Source organism: Triturus cristatus, chromosome 3_2, assembly GCF_964204655.1.
Source record: "Triturus cristatus chromosome 3_2, aTriCri1.1, whole genome shotgun sequence".
NCBI lineage: Eukaryota > Metazoa > Chordata > Amphibia > Caudata > Salamandridae > Triturus > Triturus cristatus.
The window spans coordinates 739,497,755-739,516,385 of record NC_140584.1 but is presented as its reverse complement, the minus strand read 5'-3'; the positions used below and the strand labels follow the sequence as shown (position 1 = coordinate 739,516,385).

Genomic DNA, 18,631 nt, shown 5'->3' with positions numbered 1-18,631 from the left:
CCCACACACAAGAGCAAAATATTTTAAATTTCAAAATACACAATTACCTGCCCTTTCCAGAATTCAAATCCACTTTTAATGCAGCCGTCCTTCCTCAGCAATGATGTGTATATGTAATCCGTGTAGAGGAGCAACAGTAAAACAGTGATGTGACCCCCCACTTCTCAGAGGGCATACTCTGGTATGAAGAATAGTGTACCGTCTTCGGAGAAAAGGCGAACCGGTAGCTGCCACTCTCTCCACAGCATAGTGAGTTATGCTCATATAGATATGAGGAGTTCGGAGTTAGAACATCCTGTCAGAGTAACTCTCATGTGAAAGAGAAGTGATGTGTATACATATGGGGCCCATCACTGGCTTCTAGAATCAGTAGGTACACACAGCTGTTGATATTGTACAATAAAGGTTATTTAATATGCACTACACGTACATAAATCAATGTTTCAAAATGATGGTAATTACAATAAACTCAGCAGTGATAATATAGAACTTGGTGAATATGGAAATACCTCAAACCTATTACATCATTCATCAAATCTATGAGATTAGTCTGACCTCTACCTAATATTTACATATATTTTATCACCCTCATGGTTATTATATTGGTTAAACTGTTATTAGAATTCCCTATCTATGTACCAAGCCAAGTATCCCCACAGGCCTCATAAAACCATCAGGTTTGCAGTCGGAGACCAATAGTTCAGCATGTTCCACCAACAATTAGTCCTCAACTCTCCCCATCCCAAATGCTTGGTACTCTTTAGACCTTCTCTTCCAATGATGTTCTGTGGAGAGGGAAAATGAGGCACTCCTATGCAGCTTCTCACCTCACACTCCGGAATACTAACAAGGTTTCTGTTACAGAAGCAGACAGAAGGCAGGCATATGTTGCCATTTTTATTTCCTTCCAAGTCTGATTTGTACAAGGCTGGGTGGCCTTGCATCTCTAATCATTACACATAGTTCTGCAGCATTTTATAGAGGGGAACATGTCAGTTCTCTATTTTGTTAGCATGACTAATGTCAACTTAAAGCTTCTGAAAATAACATCTGAAAATAATATGGTGATCTTGCGCGCATATAGTTAATATTACCATTCAAAATATTAGTTTTCTAGTTCCTAACCCAGACACATACCCAGATGACGAGTTAGTGCCCTCATGTTGGTACACAATTGAGCATGGTTTGCATGTAACATGTATGTATTGACAGGAAAGCCATGACAGCAGACAGTGTTGCCATGTATAAATACAAAGCAACTACAAGATAAACTTTAACAAGAGTTTATGTTAAGAAATGGAAGCGTGAGCAAAAATATGCCATCAAGGACAAATTACCTTTACACAAAGTAAGCCTTTTGGCTTGAACTGTTAGATTGGTAGATATCAGTATCAATGTTTCTCCTCATTTCACCCTAGGGGGATCTCTGATATTTACCAACCTCCGAGATCAGCTGGTGCGTTTATCAAAGCTCTGGGAGACGCTATTGTTCCCCGAGCTCTGCTTTTCACCCATTACATCGTTCTTGGCGATTTAAATATTCATTTTGACCAGACAGGCTCAAAGGACACCCTTGATATATCTGACATCTTGTCCCTCGCTCAACTCACCCAATGGGTTGGCCTTCCAAGGCATTCAGGGGGCCACCCTTTAGATCCCATCTGCGCGAACTTCTCTATTGCAGTTGAGTCTCCTACTCCTGTGTCTTGATCGAATCACTTTCTATCATATTTCTCTTGGGCTTTACCTGCTGCTAACCTCCCCACCCGGTCTGAGCGTGAGTCGGTGTTTGCTAAAATTGACCCATCATTATTCAGCCAAGCCCTGGGTTCCACCAGACCGCCTCCTGCCAGAGATCTTGCAGTGGGGTTAGCTGGGTTCACAAGCTGGATCTCAAACTGTTCATCTCACAGCTCCAGCTACCCGGCATAGACATTCTAGGGATTCCCCGCCTAATCGATGGTTCACTCCTAAGCTGAGGTCACTGAAGCAGGAATGCAAGAAACATGAGAGGCAATGGCGCAAGGGTTATCACTACGAGGATAAACTCATGCTGAGAACCAAACAGAAAGCCTGTTATACGGCCATTACACAGGCTAAAAGCCATTACTATGGGAATAGAATTGACGTAGCCAAGAATAACTCTAAGGTAATCTTTTCTATAGTTCAAAGTTTCCTGGCCCCAAAAGCACAAGCTAGCACGATTCCATCCTCTGGCATATGGTGTGAAGATCTCTCCATTTTCTTTATGGAGAAAGTCCGCACTATACAGGCGTCCTTTACCACCATTAATAAAGTCCAGGATGCCCTCCCGGCCGGAGGCACCCCTCTGGCTTGTCCTTCTCATTAGCTGGCCGCGTTTACCCCCATAGACCTTCCTAGTTCCCTTAAAGTTTTTAATGGGGATGAAATCAGGATCCCCTGCGGACCCGTACACAGCTAGACTTCTGGCCGACGTGGCGGATACTGTTAATCCCGAAGTCAACAGACTTGTTACCATGTCCTTCACAGAAGCTCTTGCCCCGGCCGCATGGAAGCAGGCCAAGATCCTCCCTCTCTTAAAAAAAAATGCTCCCTTGATCCGCTATGCCTGTCAAACTACTGAACGATCTCCCTTTTGCCCAGCCTGGCCAAGGTCTGTGAGAAAGTGGTCACCAGACAGTTGACTGATTACATTGAAAGTTCAGGCCTTCTCCACCCGGCTCAATCGGGCTTTAGGGCTTCATTTAGTACGGAATCGGCCGTGGTGGAAATCTCTGAACCATCAGAGATTGCCTGGATGCCGGCGGGAGGGCTACTTTGGTGCTGCTAGACCTCTCGGCGGCATTCGATACGGTTCTCCATGCTCTGCTGCTCTCCCGACTGGCGGAGATAGGTGTATCAGGCACTGCCTGGGGCTAGCTCCAATCCTTTCTGGAGGATCGGACACAGGAGATATGGCTCCCACCATTTTCCTCATCACCGAAGAAAGTGACCACTGGGGTTCCACAAGGCTCTTCTCCAAGTCCTCTTCTTTTTAATATTTACGTTACCCCTCTGGTCCAGTTGGCGGAGGACTTGGGAGCAAAGATAATCGCTTATGCCGATGACACACAGCTCCTGTTCACTTGGAGGAAAAACAAAGTCTCTACTTCGTCCGCCAAACGCTGTCTGTCCACAGTCTTCCACTGGTTGGCAGGGGCTGAATTGAAATGTAATGAGGAGAAATCGGAAATCCTCTTATTCTGCAACTTTCCTGCCTGGTTTAGGGAATCACTTTGGCCCTCCGACTCTGCATTGCCTTCGTCCTCAGGGTGTCCAGTTAAGAACTTAGGGGTTTGGTTCGAGGAGAATCTCTGATTTTCAACCCAGGTCAAGAAACTTGCAGGGACCTGCTTCGGTCTCCTAAAGTACCTCAGGAAGTTTCTTCCCCTTCTTCCCCAGGCGGCTAAGGAGTCAGTGATTCGAGCTCTTATTCTTCCTCGGCTAGACTACGCCAACGCTCTATATGCTGGCATCCCAAGCTACCTATTAAATAAATTGCAAGTGGTGCAGAACGTGGCGGCAAGGATGCTCGTGAACGTTTCCGACAGATGTAGCGTGATACTACACCTTCGCCCCTTAAGCTTGTTGCCCATGGCAGAGAGCATCAGATTTAAGATCCTTGTTATTGCCCACCGTGCTCTTTATGCCACTGGGCCTGGCTACCTTCAGAAACGGTTTTCCTTTTAGACCCCTGCAAGAGAATTGCGTTCTTCCACCCAACTCCTGGCCCAAATCCTGCGTTTCCGCCTGCAAAGGTCAGGCGGCAGCTCTCTAGCTGTGAAGGCCACTCTGGCCTGGAACGGTCTGCCCTTTGCGCTCCGAGGCATTCAGGACCAGATTATTTTCAAGAAGAAGCTGAAAACGCATTTGTTCCCCTAATCTTGGCTCTTGGCGTTTCGTCTCTCTCTCTCGAGGTTCGCGCCGGGACACTCTTGCAGTATCTGTGCGCGTTAGAAATTCTAAATAACATAACATTGTTTACAGTGCTAGTGCTTTTCTGCAAAGTCTGGCTCAGCAGTTTCCTTACTTAAACATTATTGCCCCCATCTGCAGGCAATATCGGTTGTTAATTACCCTCGTTGTGCCGACTCCGCCCCATCTTCACTAAAGTGAAATGTAAGCCTAAATGCTCAGTGGAAAAAAACAAATGTCAGGTTTGTTTTCAACTTTTTAGTTGTTGGGGTTTACATTCTCCGCTTGTGAAGGAACCAGAGGGGCCATTCATGAATTGCATTCAAGAGTAATTTTGCATCACTAGTTAAAGCAATTGCTAAATTAGTCAAACTTGAGACCACCAAATGTGTAAAGGGTGGGAAGTGATGATGAGTCTTCAGTAGATAGTTATGTCGGTGTGAGGAGGTTCCTGGGGATCCGGAGCCGTGGCATTTAGAGTACACTGACCTGTTGCCGCTCCATGTACAGGATATGAGCGGCCCCTTTAACCGGAGCTGGGAAGGACGGGAGGAGGAGTGCACAGAGGCGACGTCAGCACAAGCCGCCCTATCACTGGAAAGTGCCGGCCTGACGACGGAAGAAGCGACGTATGGGGAGGTGCCTGCAAGGGAACGAGAGAGAAGACCCGATAGAGCGTGGAGGAGCCAGGAGAGTCGGAGGGAAGCCGCCACCTTGTTGGAAAACCCAAAGAGCCCCCGGAGGTATCAGACAACGAAGAAGAGCCAGGCCGCCAAGCAAACCGCGCGACGCTTCGCCACTCTCCAGGAGGAGCGTGGCTGGAGCAGGTACGTCACCGTATACGGGGGTTTGTGGTATCACGGGGAGGGAACGTGTGAATCTTTGAGGGTGGACACCGTTTGTTTTCTCACTTTGTTTTCACGTGGTGGTGGAGCTCAGTAAACCCCTCACAGCCCCTTCACTGCTAAAAAAACAAAAAGCCTGAAGGTTCCCCACCGATTCGTGGCTTTCTTTTCTTTTTCTAATGCACCTCGTGCCTACTGGGAGGAAACGAAGCCAGGAAACGAAGCCCCTGAAGTACCCCCAGTCCGAACCAGAACAACACCGAGAGCATCAGAACCGGACCCCAAGACTGCTTAAATCTATCACGTATTTCCTCACAATAAAAGCACAAAGCAGAAAACTACTCAGTTATCCCGCCGTGTTCTTTGAAAAGGGGGAGAGAACGGGGAACAGCACCCACCCCAGGGGTAACTCAATACAGTCGGTCAACCTGATTGTGTTGAAAAAGCAGTTATGCATTGTTTTAAGTTAAGGAATAAATGCATTCATAAGGAACATTAGCGCCAGGTTCAATTGGCATGACACACCCATATTTCCTGTGAAGTGGAAGTGAGTATATATAAGCCTTAGCAAAAGCATGATACTGTCTCTAATAACATTTTCCAGAAGCATATCAAAGATCATGATAAAGATATTCTTCGTATAGACCAATTGACAAGCTTCTTCAATTAAAGAATTACAAAAATTACAGTATAATGAGGAGAGGCAATATTGTAAAACATAACAGCTGTGTGTGATCACCAAATAAACTTGTAATGGAGAAGTGGCCTCTCGTTTATGGTGAGCCTAGACAAGTTTAAATAACTTAGGGAGTCTGCTTAACTCTCTTAAGAATGCAAATTTTAGTTGCCCAGTCTTGAACAATAAAAGTTCTAGGCACCACCACCCAACAATGTAGAGGTATTAACACCCGTTCCTTCTGTTCTTATTACAAGCAATACAAGAAACAAATGGTTATCAGCATTATTCATACAAAATTCCAATATAAGGAGACCATCACACTCTAGTCTTCCTCTCTGGAGACGATTGGATTTTTTCAGCATTCCTAAGAGACTATTTAGCACAGACTCGAATCATATATCTAGCATCATCACAATAAAGACACAGCCCAGCCTTATGCCTGCCACCCTTTTCACTTTCAGTCAATGAATCCGACACAGTTCCTATTTGAAAACCTTTTCTTGAGACAATGGATTCACTAGAAACTCTAATCGAAAAAATTAGAATAGCTTCCTCAAGACCTCATTCTTTCCTGAACTCTCTCTCGTAATCTATGCTCAGTCAGGAGCCCTAAATTAACACGTTCAGAAAATAAAGTCCGATATTGCAAGAAGGTCAGTTCATTCTTAATTACTTCTTTCAGATCAGATTAAAAGAGAACAATTTGAGTGATTTCAACGCATGTGTTTTTAGCTGTTAACTGATAAAACAAGTCGCATAAGTCAAATCATCTATTCCACCTTGCTGAATATCACACATGGCTTCCTCAGCTGACTAGTTCAAACCAGGACGTTCAAAGTTATGCAACAATGCTAATCAGAAGGCATCCTAAGACGTCAAACAAACATCTGAATTCATTATTAAAGGAATTGTCCACGCCATTGCTGATCCAGAAGACTAACAGTGCAAAATGGCAAGAAAGCTAATTTCAACATGAGAGAAATCAAAAATCGTAACTTCACTGGATCCCCAGAAAAACCTGTTGCACTTGAAGGAACTACGGGGATCTCTGTCAACCGTGACACCAAGGTGTGCTTCAACTGGCCTTCTGAGGCTGCAATTTTAACTTTTGTGCTCAGTACTGGGAAGGATCCATAGCATTACCAAACACAACGAGGCATCGCCCTGCAATATGTCAAGGAATGGACACTGAGAAGGTCTGTTGAGTCCCAGTCTTGACTAACTGAGGAAAGTGTGACTTCACCCAGTATTGTTAGGAGCAGCCTGCACGGAACAGTATAAGTGAAAGGTGTCAAGTGTCTCTTTAAAATTATCCCAGATAGGAAATACAAACCTCCTTAGCAATCTTATACTATGATTGAAGAGGAAGATAAACAGTGAAGTGATTAGCAGGATGCCTAACTCCTCCTGACATCAGGGAATAGAAGAGAGCCAGCAATTATATCCAGAAGTAGACTCTAGTAGAAGATCCAACCACTAGAAGCAAAAATCAGAAACAGAAATAGGAGTAAGGGGCAAAGATTGCAACAAAACAAAAATTGAATGTGTTGTCATGCATCTTCCTCTTGTATTTTTCTCGTTTAGCTATGCTTCAAACAGGAACTGATATAACCGAAAAACATTCTCCTACATCTTCGATTGGGAACTTCATATGGACAGACCACACCTTGTAAATGGGTGCTTATAAGGTTTGTCTACAGCAGTTTTTTCTGAGATTCATGACAATAATCTGAAAAACACCTAAGAAGCATGTTTGCATTCTTCTTGCCGCAATGAATTCTGCAATCTGTCCTCTAGCCTTTACTTTTTCCCAAGATCAGAGGCTGATACCATGGTGCAACCACTCAACTTCGACTCAGTGAGCACATTTCTAATTCACATATATCTTAGCAGTGCGTTTGTCAGTCTACTAGTAAGACCAGTAGCTATACTGCAGTATACCTTTGAAGTCGGGTGGGTCAAAGGGCCTCCCTTTGAAACACAAATGTCTCCCCAAAATATCATTCCTGTCTGCCATGTGGCCACGGAATACAGATCTTGATCTTTAGTGGGGCTATGATCTGTTTCCAGAGACCAAGTGTCAAAACCTCCTCCTCCTCCAATCTATCCAGCCAGGCCCGCAAATTGCAGAGGTCTGTCATTCCATTTGCATGCCCTATGTTTTATAACTCTCACTGGGGAATGTCCAGATGTGCTCCCCCAACCTCCAGTGTCGACTGAAGCCAAGCACAAAGGACACAAAGAGTTTTAGAGCATAGAAAGGCCCACTTTCTAGAAGTGGCATTTCTACGCTAGTCATGATAAGACCGCCTTTAACACTGGAAAGGGTTTGTCACTGCAAATCTAATGAAAAAAAAACATTACGTGGTTGCTCCACTGCAATCCACTATTGCAGCCTGAAGTAATTTCAACCCTTTCCCCATGTTAGCCTATGAGAAGAGCAAACCTCCTAGGTAGTGAAAGGTATTCTACACTAGCTCGGCAGGGAAGATACGTGTGTACCCACCCTGCCTTTCACCTACCACTCGCTTCATCCCTCAGGTGTACCTGCAGGTGCTCTGGTGATAGTGTAAGGTTCTTTCAGGATTGCTAGTGATTTAAACAAGCAAGCTTGAGTAGACGCTTAATGACGCTCACACAGACCTGCAATGGCATGTTGGACTAATCACCATCGGTGCAAGTGCGCACTCCAGCCTGCAATGGCAGACTGGACACAAGGGTAGAAACACCATTTGTGCAAGTGCATGCCCAAGTCTGCAGTGGCAGAATGGACCAATGGGTAGAAACACTATCGGTGCAAATGCACACACCAGCCTGCAATGGCAGGGGGGTCACAGGCTTTAGAACATCATAGGTTCAAGTGCACACTCTGGTTTACAACCACCGTAGGTGCGAGTGCGCTCACACAGGACTCCAACGGCAGACCTGCCCTGTGTTTAAAATCCTCAGGTAAGGACCACTTCCTAACGTGTGTAGGAATGGAAAGCACACTTTCACACTGCATTTACAGAGCGAAGTGTCCCAGGCCCTAATGCCACAACTAGAGCATCAGTCTCACCCAGGAAGTTTCCCATGGGGAGAGCCCACCGGTCAGTCAGCCCATGTCACACAGAGGTGAAGTAGCAGAAAGGTGCCCTCACAAGGCCTGCACATGCCCACCTCCTCCTGTCTGCCGCTTCCCTGGCCAAGTCCAGTGGCGCCCTAGCCCCACAGCAGGGCACCTCTGCTGTCCTTCAGACCCCAGCCTGCCCTCTCAATGCTGGCTTCCCCGGAGGCCAACGTGGTGTTCCACTGGCCAACTGCATTGCGGCAGGCAGCGTCACTTGTCCTGGCTCCTTATTTCCAGTTGATCTCCACCCGCAGGTTCTTTGGCTCCTCAACGGCCACTGCCTTCTGCCATAGGAACCCGGCACACTCATTTGCCAGTCCGGGTCACTTCCATTCGGTCACACCCTGCCTGCACCTGCTCTCCTGGGCCTTGTTTGGCAGTCACTGTTCATCCTCCTCAAGGCCTTGTTTACTGGCCGCACCCTGCCACAAGCCCCTACTAGGCCCGCAGCCCCAAGCAGCTAGCACCAGGGTCCCAGCCTTTTGCCAGAGTGACATCTCATGCCAGGCTCCATAGTGGTGTCGGGCCAGATATCACCCCGTCCCCAGGATTACGTGAGATGCACTGGTTAGGGCAGGACCATCCAGCATTACCACAGGCGGTGCAGAGCACTTTTGTCCTGCGACCGCCATCTTCAACGTCTAGGCCACACCCCTATTTTTTTGTTTTCTTAACTTTCTATTAACTTTGATGCCATTAGCCAAATCTGCATGAAACTTTCCTCCCAAAAATTGCATCCACTTTAGGTTCTTCTTGGCAAGTGATCTGCAAATCTTTCCAATACGAGCCATGAAAATAGGAGGGCCCCAGAAGTGAAATTACCTGTTTTAACTCCCATTGTTCTTTGATACAGAAAAAACAGCTTAGCTTGTAAATAACGTTTACTCTCAGAAGTGCATTGCTTGGTTTGGTGTAAATCAGTACTATCGTTTTCCAAATATTTGTGATTTAAAATGTTCCTGTCTGGGAATGATGTGTTACATTTTAGAGCTATCTAGACCCTCAATTTGTGTATCCTCGGAGAATTTGCGAATCCACAGAGGATTCACGGATCCAGTTAAAAAATTACCTTTGGACGAGGGAGCGGTTTCTCCCACTTTGATGGGGAAAATAAAAGAATGAGGGTATAAGGCGGCAGGGTGAACCTACCCTGAACCTTGACCCATATTTGGGGCACCAAATGGACCACCCCAGAATGAAATAAATATAAAAAAATATATTTTTGTGGAGGTATATGCACATTAAAAATGGAGCACTGTTCTGTGAAAAATAAAAAGAAAGACGGAATTGGGGGTTAACCTTACCTAAACCATTTTGATGACGAGAGCACCAAATATATTAGCCTGGCAATGAAATAAATATTAAAAAATGTCTTTTTATCACAGTATATGAAAATTCTATGAGTGAACCTAGCATAGGATTTGTCAATCCTAAACTGGATTTGCAGATCTGCATTGCATACTGCCCATACATAAGCTGTACATGATTAGCAGATCTACTTTGCATACTTCCTATGGCCAAGTTTCGGCACACCTGCACAGAAAATATACAACACCTATGCCTTGATTTTTAAAGCTTGTAGAGAATTTACAGTATTACATAACATGTATACATTCTTACAAAAGTTTGCACATAGATTTGCAGGCAGATTCTGGACTCCTAAATTAACAAAGGGAAAGGGAGGAATTGTTCGGTCCATCACATATCCTTCCTATTTTACAGACTCTCAAAAATAAAGTTACGTTCCATGTGATTTTGCACCTACATGAAAAAATCTTGTTGTACCCTGACTGTAACTGAGTCACTAGGGGTATGCTTTTCAGGATGCACTGACCCTCACTTATTGAGGTGGTGTGCTTCATCATTTGATCGGGCTTCACGTTGGGTGGGCGGCACCGTACCGAATGGGCCCCCCAGAGGAGGCCCTTATTCCCACAGAATAGTTTTGTGGTAGTTCATAAAGGATTGTGTGTTTAGTGATAGTAATATGACCTTCAGGTAACCCCAAAGGAAAGCTTCTTCTTGGATTTATCTGTGGCAAGATTAAAAATAAAGGTAGACCGTTAAAGCTTTAGGTATTCGTTGGTCTAGTTGGTGGTTGACCTGTTTCATGCCTCCCTGTCCAGGAGTGAGTTTATTAAGGACCTTGTGATAGAACCCTAATATACTCTTATATAGATTATTTCTAAGAAGCCTTAGTTGTAGTTGTAGTGTATCTAGTGAGGAACACAGTCACTTAAGTTTAGAAGGAGTGTATGGTTTGTCCCTAGTTGAGGAACTCGAATGTTCTTTTTTTACTTAAAAGACAAAATACCGGTACATAGACAGACACAATTAAAAGACATTTTTGTAGCAGAGTAGGATCTGCTTCACATGTTTAACGCCACTTTTTTCTGGTGTTTCACTGTTTTTCGACTTTAGTCTGGCTGGGACCCTGCTATTCAGGGCCCCAGCCTAGCTGCTTTCTCTCTAAAATGATTCCATGTACTTTAGGTACATTACAGATTGGATCTAAGGTGCCCTTGTAAGCCCCTAGTATATGGTATACTATGTACCCAGGGCATAGGTACCCGAGGCCTACCAGGGGCTGGAGCATGTATTATGCCACCCCTGGAAAGCCACCCAAAATTACACCACAGGTCTGCTACTGCAGCCTGGGTAAGGTGGTGCATGCACCCCTTACTGTGATATAGGTTACCTGTATCACTTTATATATATATATATATATATACACATATAAAGCTATAAGTCACTCCTGTGGCAGGCCTTATGAATCCTGAAGGCAGAGTGCTTGGTTCTTATGTGAGAGCGTGCCCCTGCATGAGCAGAGCCCCTCTGCAGTGTTCGGAGACCCTTCTCTGATGCTGTTTGTAGTGCAGCCTGACCATATACTCTTAAGTGCATTATAACCAAACGGTAAATGCTAACTTTGGACTGGCTGCACGGAAACATGTCGTGTTTGGTGTAAAATACCTTGGAATCATACCCCCACACCAGTAACTGGTGTGGGAGTATGATCCCACCCTTCGAGAGGGAGAGACATGACAGCACTGGAATACCCAGTAGAAACTTAATACAGCCCTTACATTACAAAACGGATGCTGCAGCCACAGACATGGGCCTGGCCTCCTGCTGCTGACCGAAACTCCGGCAGGGGAGGCCTGGGCAATAGGTTTCCATTCCACCTCCCAGACAGGCTGATGTGTATTGGGGCTGGGTGGGAGCACTCGCTGAGTGCTTTGAAGTCCTGCACTGGGGGCACATTTGGTGTCCCTGTGCATAGTCCAGCTCAAACCGGTTCAGGGGCTTCCAACCCCTGCTCTGGCGCAAAACTGAACAAAGGAAATGGGTGTAGCCACCCCTCTTTCCAAACCCTCCCATAGGTGGGTCCCCAGAGTATGTCCAACCCCCTACCTTAGTATAAGTATGGGACCCCTGTCCTTAGGACTTTAGATTACCCTGGACGAAACTCTGAAGCCGAATCCTGGACCTTTGCCGCTCTGCTCAAGACCAGAGGACTGAAGAAATCTCCCTTGGGGTCACGGAGTGACTCCCCTGCTTGGCAGGCACCAACGAAGTAATTTTCCGGTCTGCATCATCGAAGCTCCCGCTGGACTCCGAAGTATTTGCAACCCAGGAAGAGGATTTCCAGACATTTCAGAGGCCGACCTGAGTCCCCAGCAAAGCTGAGACCCGCAGCCCTCGTGAGTAGCGTGGAACCGGAACTCCTGGTCACCATGCATTTCTGCAAGTGCATTGACTTCTCGACGTCTCTTGAAGTCGTGCTTGGGCTGACTTGTAGCCCCCACCTCGAGCAGTGAATCCACCAAAGATTGTTGGCCTGGGCATTCCGAGTGACCCGTGGGCCGCCATTTTGTGTTTCGTCTCGAGGTCCCTTCACGATCCCTGGTCCATTGACTGGTGGGTCCCTGAGGGGGTAACTTTGTATTTCCTTGGGCTTTCCTGGTTGCTCCAGATGTGCCCCGACTCCCTACCAAGTGGTGAGTCCCACAGACCTTGCTGGCCTGCACCGAAGCATCTTTCTCGTTTCTGCGTGGGTTGCTGTTGCCAAGGCTTGTTGTGTCCAATCCGGGCACCGACGCTGCAGCACTCGACATCCTTCGTGGGACAGCTCTAATCCAGCTCCTGGTCGTCCTCGACGCCTCCTGGTCCTCGTGGCTGAAGAGTCAAGCTTTACCTTCTTCACCTGAAATCACCAGACATTGGTGGGCATCTGCTCATCGCTTTCCTGGTCACTGGCAAGTGACCCAGACTCTGTCCCTTCGGCTTTCAGGTTCTACTCCTCCTCGATCCAGGCTTGGATCTCTTCGGACACTTTGCATCTTCACGGCAGCAGCCAGCTCCCATTGAAATCGATGTCCCGACCCGACCCCAAAAGACACCTATGCACCCGGCTTCCCTGGGTGAGGTAACACGAGTACTCCGGTGCTCCCGTGGGTGCTAACCATAGATCTTACTAAGTCCAAAAGGGTTTGGTCCTGACTAATTTCTAAGTGTCCCTAATCTTTATAAATCTAACCGCGACTTTCCCCATAGAAGCTAACGGGAGCTCGCGGCTGTGTTCACACACTGCACACGGCCCCCGTGGTTTCCCTGTGTCACTACCTTGGGTGGTTCCTTGGGGTCCCAGCGATTCTACAGACTCTAGACCTTGTGTCTAGTTAAGTTGTGGTTCATATACCACTATTTTAGTGTATGGTTTGGCTCGCCCCTAGGGTCTGACGTGTATTTGTGCTATTTTACTATGATTATTGAAGTGTAACTTATGTGTTTTGACCTCTAGTCTCATAAAGAGACTAGGAGGGTGTGTTTAGTAATAAATACATATATTTTATATATATACCTGGTGTGGATATCTTTCATTTAGTGACTCAAGAGATTATAGACTGGTAAAAAAAGCTGCTTTACATTCCTTCATGACTTAGCCTGAAGGCTGCTCTCCATAGCTGCCACTAGGATAGCTTTCAATAAAGGTTGTCTTTAACCTATACCCAATAAGGGGTTGTTTGGACTGATACAAGGTGCCCACTATAACTAGTGGACAGCATATATCAGGCCAATTTCTCACAATTACTATGTGACTTGTTTCCAGTATTGCAAACATCACGTAAGAATTTGGGAATACTCAGGCCTTTAGCATGCTAAAAGTGAGCACTACGCCCCGACCTAGCCCTAGAGAATCGTCACGCACTCACCCCCTATCTAGCACTCCTGCTAGTGGATTTTGAAAACTCCTTTGACACAGTTGATTGGCAGAATCTAGATAGCGTGCCGATCGCAGCAGTTCTAGGCCTTTATTTCCGCCGCCTCTTTCAGGTCCTATACTCCAAACCCAAGGCGCGAATCCTCATAAACTAGGCGCTTTCCGAGTTGTTCCCGGTCGGTAGGGGGAAGAGACAGGGATGCCCCCTCTCGCCCCTTTTCTTCGCCCTGGCGATGGAGCCACTGGCATGCCTCATTCGGCCAGATGAGCAGATTCAAGGTTGGAAATGGAGGGGTCCCCACACAGACAAGATTGCCCTCTACGCGGACGATGTCTTGCTCTTCCTAGCAGACCCAGGGCAGTCTGGACCCAGATGCTTCCAGCTCCTCCGCGCTTTCGAGCGGGTATCAGGATTATGTCTGAATCCCGCCAAATCGACCTTAGTGCCCCTTCACATCTCAAGAGAATGCTTCGACTGGTAGTCAGCCATCCCCATAAGGTGGCGATCATTCAAATAACTAGGGATCTGGATTGCGTTGTTCCCAGACTTGGCATGGTCACTTAACATCACCCTGTTAGTCAAGAAAGCAAAAGAGAACCTCAGAAACTGGCAAGTCCCGCCACTCATCCCTCTTGGAAGAATAGCCTTATTTAAAATGATGATATTGCCCATGTTTTTATACATCGTCCAGAACACCCCCTTCCACCTTCCACGTAGTTGGTTCAAAGAACTTTACAAGTATGGCCATGAGATTCCTTTGGGGTAACTCGAGACCTCAAATGACCCTCGCCTATTGCGATAAGATTAGTCATACCCTTCGACGTGGGTAAGACTAATCTTCAACTATACTTCTTAGTGACTCGGCTGCTCGTCCTGCATGATTGGTTTAACGGCGGCTGGTCTGACCCAGCCTACAGGATCGATCTGGAGGAGCTGGGACTGGCAATGCTATATGAATGCCCAGTTCCCTCGGTCCTTCCGACAGTGACCCAGGCGGTCTTACTGTCCTAGCGCTCTGCCTTATGTCACACCCACTGGGACAATAAGTTGACTCAGCAGACACCCCTATTGCAGGGAGCCTGGCTTAAAGAGGTTGGGACCTTGGAGGGTTTCAAGAGGTGGTACCTCTTTGGCATCTCGCAACTGGGCGACGTGTGGGTGGGGGATCACCTATGATCATTCCCGGATTTACAGACTCAGTTCTACAAATATTTGCAGCTGCGCCATGCCCTTAACTCACATATACCGGCAGGCACATCACTTCCCAAATTTAGTCCAATGGAAGAACAGATTATAAAGGGGAAATTAGGGAAGAGGGGGTTTCAAAGATATATCGCTACCTAACCAACAGCAGTCCAATAACGCTCGATCCACTGAGACACCGGTGGGAAGCCTGGCTGGGACCCCTGGAGGACGAAGACTGGCGGGATGCCTTGATGGCCCTTAAAACCATCACTATCCCGGCCAGGCTCCGCCTGGTCCAACTGTACTACCTCCATGGTGCATATCTCAGCCCCGGTCGTCTCTACAGGGCGGGCCTAAGAGCCACTCCAGCATGTCCACGTTGTGGGTCGGAACCAGCCGATTTCTACGGTGGGGGCATGTCCACATCTTACCCCATACTGGGAGGCGTTGGAATCCGAATAAACGGGCGTCCCGTGCTGGGTGGTACCACACAAGCCCCTGAACCTACTCTTGGGGGTCATGGACTGATTCGACGGATCCAGGGCAGACAAGCTCCTCCTAGGTACCGCTATCATGATGGCCACATGAGACATCGCAGCAGTCTGGAAAAATCTCACCCCACCGAGCATAGTAATATGGCGCAAAGGTGTATATTAGTGCGCAGCGCAGGAAAATCCGCTATATGAGGCCAGGGATGTCCAGCCTAACGCAGAAAGATTTGGAGCAAAGGGTTGGGTCAAGTAGAATGAAGAGGTTTTTCCTTGCGAACAGTAGATGGGTATGGGTCACTTCTTATATCTGTGCCCAACTGGTGATAAAGGTACATCAATGTATCAAATTGAAAATGCATATCAGTGCTGTGTTGTTACTTTTCGTTTTTCCGAAAATCAATTAAATTAGTTATAAAAAAGAAAGAAAGTGAGCACTTCAAACAAAAATAACCAATCACACGAATACTGCTTTACTCCTCTGATTATATATGTGTGGTATATTTCATATTTATGGGGTCTTAGCCTATTCATAGTTTATCAGGGCTCATAGGACCGGGGATATGGCACCCTTTAGTCCCAAGACTGAGCCCAAAATTAGGGGACATTTTTTACAGGCGAAATTCAGACTTTGAATGCCCTTAATATCCTGTACAACTGGTCGAAATACCTATTTCTTATTTTTCTTATTAGAAGTGTTCAGACCTATAGGCCTACCCATGCCATCAGCTCCAGAATAATGCCAGGGAGCGGGAGTGGGTGTTTTTAAAGAGCCTGAATCAGTTGATTTCCTCTGCGTTAATTGGTCGGGTGAATGAACCACGCTCAGATTAGCGCCATCACTTGTGTATGCCTTGTCACCGCCTGCAAGTAATGAGGCTTGGGTTGCTTATTCACTATCTTGAAATAGTCACACTTGCAACAGATGGGGTCCTTTTCGCTCTATTACCTTAAATATTATTTAATTTAAGTTTGACCCTGTGGATTTAATTTTTATGCTTCAATTCTATCTTTGAAGGATCATTAAAACTGGGCTCGCAATCTGTCATAAGGAGAGCAGTTCTTTTGTGGGTACAATGAGTCAAATAGGAGATTACCTGTATATTCGGTACATAAACAGGATTGATTGAGTAAACCAAATGTCATGTCAAACCTATGGATTTCACTGAACCTAGTAGAAAGTGTTTATGTAGTTTTACAAGTTCAAATGTGCAATTTGTTGTGGTTCATTAGTATTTCGATATACATCAATCCTTGCCCTTCGTCCAGGGATAAATGGATTGGTGTCAATAAAACCATCTAGTTTTCAGGTAAAAGATACAGACTCTGTAGTGGGCAAGGATAGGTCGTAAGATTGTTCATTAGTTATTAATGATAAATGTGTGTGTTCTACAACCCGTCTTCCTCGCCCCCCCTCGTAACAAAACAAAACAGCAATCTCCTGGGTGCAAAAGTTTTTGTCCCACTGTGAAATGTCCACAAATCTTCTAAGTCCACCCACGTGAGATCTTTGGTGTATGGTTATTTTCTTGAAAGTGTGCTGTATGTCTTGTGGTGGTACATTTACAGTGAATGGTACTCTTATGCTCACTGACATTTATTTTTACTGGTCAGGTAGTTATCCTCACCTGGCATAGCCTGCAGGAGCAGGTTACCATGTAGATACAATCAGGTGTAATGCAGTTGGAGTGTTTGCGTAATCCCAATGGTTTGTGAAGACCCAAGCCTATTTCCTTAGCCTGGGTGGTAAAATAGCAGAATTTGCAGTCCCACAATGGAAATTTCCAATTATGCGTGGTGGGTTCCAACTCCTTTTTACAGTCAGTATGTTTTCCAGTTATCACTCTAATATATACTACAAACAAAGAACTATGTGAAGACATTACGGGAAAAAACTGATTAAGATATAAGTAGTTTAGTGATCCGATGAGGGAAAGGAGGAGTAAAGGAAGAAGGGCCTTAAGTGAACAGAGAAGGCAGAAAAGATTAATTGGATGGGATTAAGGGATAACGGAGAAAAGCTAGAAAAAATAAAGTAAATGAAGAAAAAATTAACTGAATAAAAGATGAAAGGAATTAAGGAGGGAGTGAAAGAAGGAGATGGCCGAAGGAAGGAAGTAAAGAAAGAAAGAAAAGGGACAAGATTGGTCCAAATTTGAAACATCTCTCTATCTCTCTCTCTCTCTCCCTCTCCCTCCCTCCCTTCACATCCCCCACTGGGGAGCGAGTGAGAGACTCCCCCCTCCTTCCTCTGGTCTCCCCCTATCCATCCCCCTTGATCTCTTACCACTCCCTTCAACCATCCCTCTGCCCTTATTCCTCCTCTTTCTCTCTCTGTCCCCCAGACCTGCCCCTGTGCCTCTCACCACTTCCCCTGAAAAACACCAGTCTTGTAAATCAGAGCAGAGTCGATCTCTTTGCTTAATCTGATGTGTGACCTTTCATGAGCTGGTTTGGACAGACCAGTCCCAAACACTTTACAATAGTGCAAGATTACCTAGTGCATGTCACAGACCAGTGTATCTGTTTTCAAATCTGAACTTTGTCGGAGATAACTTTTTTTTAACTAGAGGAATGTATGGCATCTGTTACATGAACTTACAGTTTACATTAACAGGATATTTATTTGCAAGCGGACGCTATTCTTTTGCCATTAGATCATGAGTGGACACCTGGGTGCACAACAAAATTAGGCATTGTAGAAACACAGGAAGTTGTATGTATTCATAAAGGCCTTAGAAGTATGTGTGAAAGTAGAAAATGTAACCCAGATGATGAAATAGAAATTTGTCAACATCAATTTTGTAAATACATTACAGATGGGTATAAAAGTGTATCTTGTACTGTTCATGTTATGTCCCTATAGCCAATGGCAAAACCTGGGGCTGAGTGACCCCGAGACTTCCTGAATAAAAGGACTCCTTTTTCTTAGGTCCATGCAGTTATTCTCCATTTTCACCCAAACTCTGAAAAGCTGAAATTTAGTGTAGAGATACTAGGAAAATTCAGAGAGTCCAAACTCCAGTATTCCCACATCAAATTCAAGCAAACCCATAGTGAGGACCGAAGTGTTTTAACACAGATAGATTTTAGAATACATTATAATGATTTAGAAAGTAAATGTTAGGTGTGGTTAGTGGCCTGCTATAACTGAGTTTTTCATA

The 18,631-nt window shown here is 45.7% G+C and overlaps 1 protein-coding gene across 3 annotated transcripts in view; it reads left to right on the top strand.

Moving 5' to 3' along the window:
* The window catches only part of MFSD6 (major facilitator superfamily domain containing 6), a 400,661-nt gene that overhangs the window by 62,411 nt on the left and 319,619 nt on the right, over window positions 1-18,631 (top strand). Inside the window, exon 1 of one of the 3 annotated variants that reach the window (XM_085648804.1) lies at window positions 4,664-4,763. The exons of the other annotated variants lie outside the window; for them this stretch is intronic. The gene's annotated coding sequence lies outside the window, so the exon portion shown is untranslated. Of the gene's footprint in view, window positions 1-4,663; window positions 4,764-18,631 lie in introns of those variants that run through there. 3 annotated transcript variants of the gene reach the window in all.